General features: G+C 33.8%; 1 protein-coding gene across 1 annotated transcript in view; it reads right to left on the bottom strand.

Annotated features, from left to right (window-relative positions):
* Window positions 1-3,312: 3,312 nt before the first annotated feature.
* The window catches only part of LOC126788965 (polyadenylate-binding protein-interacting protein 4), a 52,648-nt gene continuing 46,750 nt past the window's right edge, over window positions 3,313-9,210 (bottom strand). The window contains exon 13 of the transcript XR_007671455.1: window positions 3,313-3,327. The gene's annotated coding sequence lies outside the window, so the exon portion shown is untranslated. The remainder of the gene's footprint in view (window positions 3,328-9,210) is intronic.

The raw sequence follows: 9,210 nt of genomic DNA, 5'->3' as shown, positions 1-9,210 counted from the left end.
TAATTATCAACCTTAATTAAGTCCTTAATCATCGTGTTAGTTAATTGGAATTCAGAGAGTCAGCTAGCATTCAGATTGTTATTCCTTCTACACAGAACACGGTCTATCTGATAATTAATACTATCAATCTTTAAACATATATATATATATATATATATATATATATATATATATATATATATACAGTCTCTATCCAGAGTGAAGGTTCACTCTGAAGTTTCAGAGTGAAGTTCCAATTTTGACACACTTTTCGGTCAAATTTTTTCACCATAAGCGATTCCATATTTAGATATGCTATTCAAGATCATCTCTATAAAGTTTCATCCAATTTGACAATGATTTGAGCTTTCAAAATTGAGATTTACACGAACGGTTCACGTTGAACAATTTTAATTCATTCATTGATTTAATCTAATTTCAATACCTTAACGATGTCCGAATTAGATGAAATTTTGTAGAGATGATCTTGAATAGCATACCTAAATATTGAATCGCTTATACTGAAAAAAATTGACCGAAAAGTGTGCCAAAATTGGAACTTTACTCTGAAACTTCAGAGTGAACCTTCACTCTGGATAGAGACTATATATATATATATATATATATATATATATATATATATATATATATATACACACTACACGCACATGCAATACATGTATATGTGTTGGAGAAACTTCGGATTTCATCCATATGCTGACAATCCTGATATGCGTATCATTGTTTGTTTGAACTGTATGTCAACTACTTATATACACTAGCTATAATCAGGGTCGGTCTGTCGTTTTGTGAGGCCATGTGCGACTTACATGTTGAGGCATTCCTACTTTAAATAGAAAAAAAAACAAACAATACTCCAAATTTTCCAACAAAAGGGGCTCATATCCTCTGTTTGCAAAAAATTGGTACATAATCCCTATTTACATGGCTTTAAGAGAAATCTAAGTTTCAGACCTCAATTCTATCTACAACAAGCACAAATGTAAAAACCTAAGCCATGGTGTCCATAAAAACATGTCTGATTGCCTTGTATTTCTAGAGTAACAAAAGTCATTACAAAGAAACACTAACTAAAACCACTTTTACCAAGAGAACATAATAATCTCATTAATGCAATAATATTACTTTTTTAACACTGATCTTCTAACACTCTTAGATGCAAAGTCAAGGAATTATGATCAATCCAATATTGAATCCATATGATATATTTGGGAACCTAATCACATATATTCGTCAATTTGATCATATCAAGAATGATAGAGAAATCAAGAATGAATTATGATCTATCTAATAGAACATTTCTGAAACTAGAAAATAAAAACAAACAAAAGAGAGAGATCAAGTAAGCAAATATTTTAAATTACCTTTCGAATCCTTGATGTTGAATTGTTGATTGCAATGGTTGAATTGATGTAGTTGGATTATGTGTTATTTCTTTTGTAAATATGGAATAACAGAAGAGGGTTTTTTCGGTAGTAAAGATATTTTTAGGTGTTTAAGCCCATAAAAATCGTGAGAAAAGAGGATAAAAATCTTTAAAAAATCAAGGGAAAAAATGTTGGTATGGTGACTCGAACTCAAAACACCACATTTAGAAGAAGAGGGCCTTGGCCAACTGAACCATCAACTAATTTTGTAACTCTTAGCTCTTTTTAAATTATAAGTAAGCTTAAAAATGTTTTTTTGAGACCCTAAAAATGTGAGGCCCTGAGTTGTTGCACAATTGGCACAGCCCATGGGCCGCCCTTGGCTATAATACCCGCACTTTGCTGCGGAATTTCCAGCCAATATGATTATAATTTTTCAAATCAGAATTGTTTTTTATAACTTGCTGCATAAGTGAAGCAGGTACACAACTCATTAATGTATTAGTTCAGTGTATTTTTTCACGGATGAGTGCATGCAAAAAAGAGGATTATTATACGGGAGAATTAGTTTATCCCTCATCTCAGTATGCAACTTGCTTTAATTTACCTCAAGGTTATTAACAATTCCAATTATGTGCTTAACAATGAATGGTCCTCGTATTATCAAAGGTGTTGCATTATAGAAATCCCTTGGTTTGTCTACAAAAATTACTATTTGTAATTTAGTTAGTAGGCATCTATTAGTTTGTCTACTCCCAAAGTAATGCACAAAAAACAGAAGTACTTGTGTCGTCAAAAACATAAATTTAATGACATATGAAGACTATGGAATGGAACAATTATATAAATATATAATTTCATCCAAAGTTTATTTGAGGGGTTTTCCCTCTTATTCTGAACTAAGCAACAAAAGAAAAAAAAAAGGATAAAAATGACAAATTCCAAATACATGTATGCCAGCATGCAATCGAAAAAAATATTGTCATCTCCTATGACAGTATGCTACATGTAAAATGCAAAAGCATACATAGAAGAAAATAATTAGTTGAAAGAAATGTGCCTGGTAAATGATTTGAAAGGGAACGACATATCATAGAGTAAGGCATAGACCAAGAATAATTAGTTTCACTTTAGGTAGTGTCAAATACTTTAATTGGGCTGTAGCAACAATCTTCTGTAACAAATCTAAGTTATTAAACAAGCGATTGAGACATTTGCCCTCCTCTATAAAATTTCTTCCAATTATATCATTTGTGAACAGTAATGCACATTTCCCCACCCTCACCAAATGTTAGATGAGAAAATTAGATATAAACCCAGTATTAAAACCCCTTTTTTAAAATACATCCACACCCAATTTTTCTTTTAATCTATACCCAAAATTTTTTATTATCAATATTTTTTTTTATAAATATCTGATTTGCCCTTCTGATATATAAAAAGTCAGACCGATTATTTCCTTAATCTTAGGTATTTCATCCATAATTATTTCATTGTTTTAAATTCATATTAATAACTTTAATCTATATATATACTCATCACTGAGCTATTTAGTTTTGCAAATTTTTCATATCTTTTATTGTTGTTCTTCCATCAATCAATTCAATTTTGTAAAGTTTTACACAATTCTTGTTTTTAAGAAATAAGAGCTAGTGAAACAAAGATTATATGAGAGATTCTTATCGAAAGGTACGTACACATATGTATAATACTATTTTTTAGAATGAGAAGCATATGTGTATATATATATATTACAATAAAAGGTACAAATAAAATTTATAAAATTCCCCTATGTCATTACATTTTTTTGAAGTGAAGCTTGTAAACAAATGCTTCTAATCCTTAGGTTGAAATTAAAAGAGATACATATTAACTAGGTTGTCTAGTACCTATTAACTAGGTTAACAATGTTAACTTCTACCTTTATGTCAGGTTATAAAGAGATGAATGAATACAGAAAAATTAGTGTTGCCAATATCAACCTACAAATTTTCAAGTTTCAACATATAAATTTACCTTTAAGAAAGATAATTTAAAGTACCAAAACATAAGTATTACATTCATTATCTACCTTATTTTGAATTAAAATTGTAAACAAAATTTCTATAATTTTAGCAATAATAATGAGGTAAAGAAAATCACAAGCAATCTATAATTAAGTACTTTAAAAGATATTTTAATTTCATAGTTGACTAATTATATTTAAATAGTGGCAACCTATGTAATTCTCGTTAAAATGAAAGACAATTTATAAGCTTAATTGAAAATATTTGAGAAAAAATTAAAATTAATTGATAAGTGTGTTTATTTTAAAAGCAAATTCTAAAAATGGTGTAAAATGAAATACCCCATGTTAGATAGTAAATAGCCAACAACTTGAGGCAGTAGCATTGATATTTTGTACTTGATTATAATTATCGGCCTGAAGTTCTTTCTAATTTTAACATCATATATACATTACGCGAGGTTCTATGACTTCTATCTCAAGTATATAAAGACTAAAGAGATCAAGGTATGTTATACGATATACATTTCGATTTGATTCAACTTAACATGTCTGTCTGTTATAGTTATAAGTTGTTATTTTAATGTTGTTGGCAGCGCACGATTAGGGGGAAGGCTAGAGCTTAATCTGTCTACGGCGGTAATTTTCTCAGCACACACTTCATTTGATTACCCACGACATGACGCGCTTTGAAAATTTACCAAGCTCTCTCAACCAGTTCACAACTTGGTCTGTTTCTCCTTCCTTCCTTTCTCGTTCGTATCAATCTTCGATCACCTCCCCCTCTCGCCTCACCAAATCTGAACCGCCGTTGGAGTGCAAGTCGTGAAAGGAGTGGAGTTCGGCAAGAACGGCCGCCTCGTTGAGGGCGTGCTCCCCTCGCAGGATATTTGGGACGAGGAGTTCTTTCTGCTTTGGGTAAGTAGCATTCTTGCTGGACCTATTGGTTTGGGTCAGTGGAGAAAAACACAAAGAGAAAAATTGGGTAGGGGTGTATTATATATAGAATTAGTGGGAGTTTTAAAAAAATCCATAGATTTCAAAAGTTTAAGTGTATTCAATACATATTTTTAGTTATTCATACAAGTCTATGTGTTTTTAATTAAGATCTTAAAAAATCATCATAAAATTCTTGAAAGTCTGTGGGTATTCAATTAAGACTTTTCAAATTGAATAGAAATTTGTAGATATTCAAAATATCATTCATACTTATGAAATTATAAACTCATAGAATCTAATTAACTTTATAGTGTAACATATACATACATGAGTCTAAAAGTTGTCTAGCCTCTAGACCAAAAGTTTTCATAGACTTTTCCACGGACTTTCTCATATCATTCAAAGATCGATGTTCATCCCCCGTCATTTTTATTTTTGCCTTTTTTTTACCAATTATTTTTCATACAACCCAACATGGTTATTCACCCTTTGATTATTTTTTTCTTTTTTTATGTTATGTTCTTACCTTGTATCTTTATACTTACTAAAAAACCTCATTCTCAATTGTGGACGCATGTCAAATGCTACAATAAAAACAATGACGATGAAAGAAGTACATAAGAAAAAAAAGATTAAATTTGAAGGGTTTCTCTTTTCTTATAAATAATTGAGATTCTCTAAGGGAGTGTTTGGGTAAGGGATTTGGAAATGAAGAGATTTGGAGGTTCAAATGGACTTGGAAGTGATGAGATCTTAAAATGAAGGAACTTGAGGGATGGATTATGAAAATGACTTGTTTGAGTCAATTTTTTTTATGAAAATGGATTTTATCATGGGATTTGGTACAACTATTTATTTTTGTGTAAATTATAAAATAATACCATTTTCCATCATAAATTAGAAAAAGGTTACCACTTATTTCCAAATTATAAAAAAGTCATTTCAAGTTATTAGAAATTAGAAAATAGTCAACAAATTTGGAATAAAATTAGAAAATAGTCATTTTTAAAATATTTTTCAGATAATTTTACCATATTTCTAACTATTCTTCTTCATCTTCTTCTTTTTCCTCTTTATTCAAATTTCGACCATAACTTTACCGTCTAGTGATGGATTTTAGCGTGGTTGGTACCATTGAAAAGATATCTCTCCCCTCTTTCATTTGATACTATACCCAGTCCGAACCGACCACCGTACAAGGCGCAACAACTGTCGCAAGGGGCTGCCGCCGTCCATAGCGGTGCTCCAAGGTATTTTGGCGAAATCGGAGCTCAAGGCTCCTCAATTTTAGTGTTTCTCTTCATTATCAGCATACTCATACCAATCTCCTTTGAATTTTAACCTCATTTCACATATTTAGACATTTTCTTTTGGCATGTCACATCTGCTGCCACACTTTCTGTTACACCCACTGTCACAACCACTGTCACACTCGCTGTCACACTACCTGTCACACTAGGAGTGGCATTCGGTTTAAATGGTTCGGTTTTGGGCTCAAACCGGAAACCAAACTGAAATTGAACTTCAGTTCGGTTCACGGTTCTCTAATAGGTCAAACTAAAACCGAACCAAACGGTTCGGTTCGATTTTTTTCGGTTTTTTTTTTTTTGAAATTTTTTTTTCAAAAAATTCTAGTTTCGAAATATTGTCGATCGACACTAATAGATGTGATCGACATATATATTTAGGGACTTTGTAAAAATTTCATCCATTTTGAACATAGTTTGACCGTTTGTACCAACGATTAACAAAAAAAAAGCGTTTTCACATAATCAAATCCCATTGACCGGGTATTTGCCAAATGAGTTTCCTTGTTTCGACCACGCACGATCGATGACAAAAATTATGTGATTTCAAATATGTAAACAACTTTTCTCATTCGCATCTTGGTAATAGGTCCTCCCTTAGGGTATATTAGTGTTGTTTTTGGTTACCGGAAATTCTGACGGTCAAACGAGGTCCGAATTGGATGAAATTTTAAAATGATCACTAAATATATATATTGATCACATCGGATAGTGTCGATCAATTCCGAGAAGTTTCCTTCATATAGTCGCTTCATAATGTGATAGTTTTATTATAACCCTAATATAAAGGTTATGATACATTAGTGGACACTTCGGCGATCGACAACTCAAGTTTGAAATATGGTCGATCGACACCGTAAAAATTTCGTCCGTTTTGAACATGGTTTGACCGTTCGTACCAACGGTCAACCAAAAAACAGGCGTTTTCACATAATAAAACCCCATTGACCGGGGCTTTGCCAAATGAGTTTCCTCGTTGCTACCACGCATGATAGGTAACAAAAATGAGGTGATTTCAGATATGCAAATGGCTTTCGGCGTTCGCATATTTGTAATAGGTCCATCCTTAGGACATATTAGTGGTATTTTCGATTTACCGAAAATTCTGACGGTCAAACAAGATCCGAATTTGATGAAATTTTTATAGGGTCACTAAATATATATACCGATCATATCGGATGGTGTCGATCAATCCCGAGAAGTTTCCTTCATATAGCCGCTTCATAATGCGATAGTTATATTTTAAACCTAATATAAAGGTTAAGATACATTAGTTGACACTTAGGCGATCGCCAACTCTAGTTTAAAATATGATCAATCGACACCAGCAGATGTGATCTGTATATATATTTAGGGACCCCGTAAAAATTTTGTCCGTTTTGGACATGATTTGACCGTTCGTATCAACGGTCAACTAAAAAAGAGGCGTTTTGACATATTAAAATCCTCATTGACCGGGGCTTTGCCAAATGGGTTTCTTTGGTGCGACCGCACACAATTGGTGACAAAAATTAGGTGATTTCATATATGCAAACAACTTTTGGTGTTCGTATTTTGGTAATGTGTCTTCCCTTATGACATATTAGTATTGTTTTCGGTTTACCGGAAATTCCGACACTTAAACGAGGTCCGAATTGGATGAAATTTTTACAAGGTCACTATATATATATATATCAATCATATCGGCTGGTGTCGATCGATTACGAGAAGTTTCCTTCATATAATTGCTTCATATTCAGGCGGATTTAGTAATTACACATCCACTTGTATATATATATATATATATATATATATATATATATATATATGTTTGTTTTAACAAACTTATTTGAAACATACATATATGGGCATACATATAAACATAGATGATTATATATACATATATAACACTACAAAAGAGAAACATATAATTATATATTATATAAACCTAAAATCACATTAATCAAATCAAATATTCGGTAAGATAAACGTAAAACGACATTATTTTATGAATAGTTCGGTTTTTCGGTTCGGTTCGGTTTCTTATGTGCCTAAACCGAAAACCAAACCGATTAATTCGGTTCGGTTCGGTTTTTCTTGTGTTCGGTTCGGTTTGTGTTCGGTTTGATTTTTTTCGGTTTCGGTCCGGTTTTTTCGGTTCGGTTTTCGGTCTTAAGTGCCACCCCTATGTCACACTACCTATCACACTTCTTGTCACACTACCTGTCGCAACCACTGTCATGCTACCTATCACACTCGCTGTCACACCTCTTATCACACCATCTGTCACACTAACTATCACACCTCCTGTCACACCCGCTGTCACAACTACGATCACACTACATGTCACACCCGTTGTCACAACTACTGTCACACCCGATGTCACAACTACTGTCACACCCGATGTCACAACTGGTGTCATAACAACTGTCACACACATTATCACATTGTTTTATGTAACTGTTGTGGGAAGAAGAAGAAGAAGAAGAAGAAGAAGAAGAAGAAGAAGAAGAAGCAGAAGAAGAAGAAGAAGAAGAAGAAGAAGAAGAAACTGCTATGGGCACCCATGTCATCAACATCATCTTTTTCTCAGACACATTTGTAATTCCATCTTTTCCTTCAAATTGTCGTCGTCGTTTCCATTTCTTCCAAGTCGGGAGATTTCTTCGATCTAGTCTCGGCGTTGCATCAGCCTCCCGATCCTTAGCATCGTCCTCTCTTCCGGTTAGAACCAGATCTTCTCAAGTCAAGGATAATATTAGCCATGGGACATCGCTGCCGACACAGACTTCCTACGCCGACGCGATGTGCACTACTCCTCCGCCTCTGCATCCAAGGGCCACGACGCTCCCAAACTTGAACCAGACACTCCGGCTAGTGTGGTTTGATGAAAGGGTTGCAGACGACGAAGAGGACTTTAAGCACGACGAGTTCAATAACGACCTAGCCAGTGCCGCCGTCGCACTTGCAGACGAAGTTGATGAGCTTGCAGAAGACGAATTTGGGGCCAACGACATGGATCTCATCGGGGAATAGGATGCTGGAGATGAGCTTGAAGGCGCATTTGAGTAGGGGCTCGATGACCTTGGGGTGAGCGGAGTTAACATCAAGGAGGAGTGGGTGAGGACAGACGGGCTCTACGTCTGGGAAAGAGGAGACCGACGAGGACATGGAGAAGGAGAAGGAGAAGGAGGCGGCAGTGGCATATTGTAAATATCATCAAGTTCAGTGGCGACGCTATAATGGTTTTAAAATTGTGACTTTTTTCTAATTTTCAAATCTTACTTGATTTTTTTATAAATACATGTATCAAAAGTGACTTTTTTTATAAGAAGCCCTTTATTTTTTGACAATATTAATAATTCTTTGTTTTTTATCAATTTTCTTTTGCTTTCTAACTGTTGTCAATAATTATAATTTTACCAAATAGATGGTAAATCAAGACAATTTTGTGCTTCGATTAATCTAGTTACAACAAAAAAGGCTTCCTCCTCGTCCTCAGCATCTGCATCTTCCCCCTCGTCCTCATTCTCTTCTCTAGCAAGTTTACGGCAAAGATCCATTCTAAATTCATAGAACCTGCATGACACATTGGTATTAATTACCAAAACAA

Source organism: Argentina anserina, chromosome 3, assembly GCF_933775445.1.
Source record: "Argentina anserina chromosome 3, drPotAnse1.1, whole genome shotgun sequence".
Lineage (NCBI taxonomy): Eukaryota > Viridiplantae > Streptophyta > Magnoliopsida > Rosales > Rosaceae > Argentina > Argentina anserina.
Note: the sequence above shows the minus strand (reverse complement) of the source record. Positions and strands in the feature narration are given on the sequence as shown.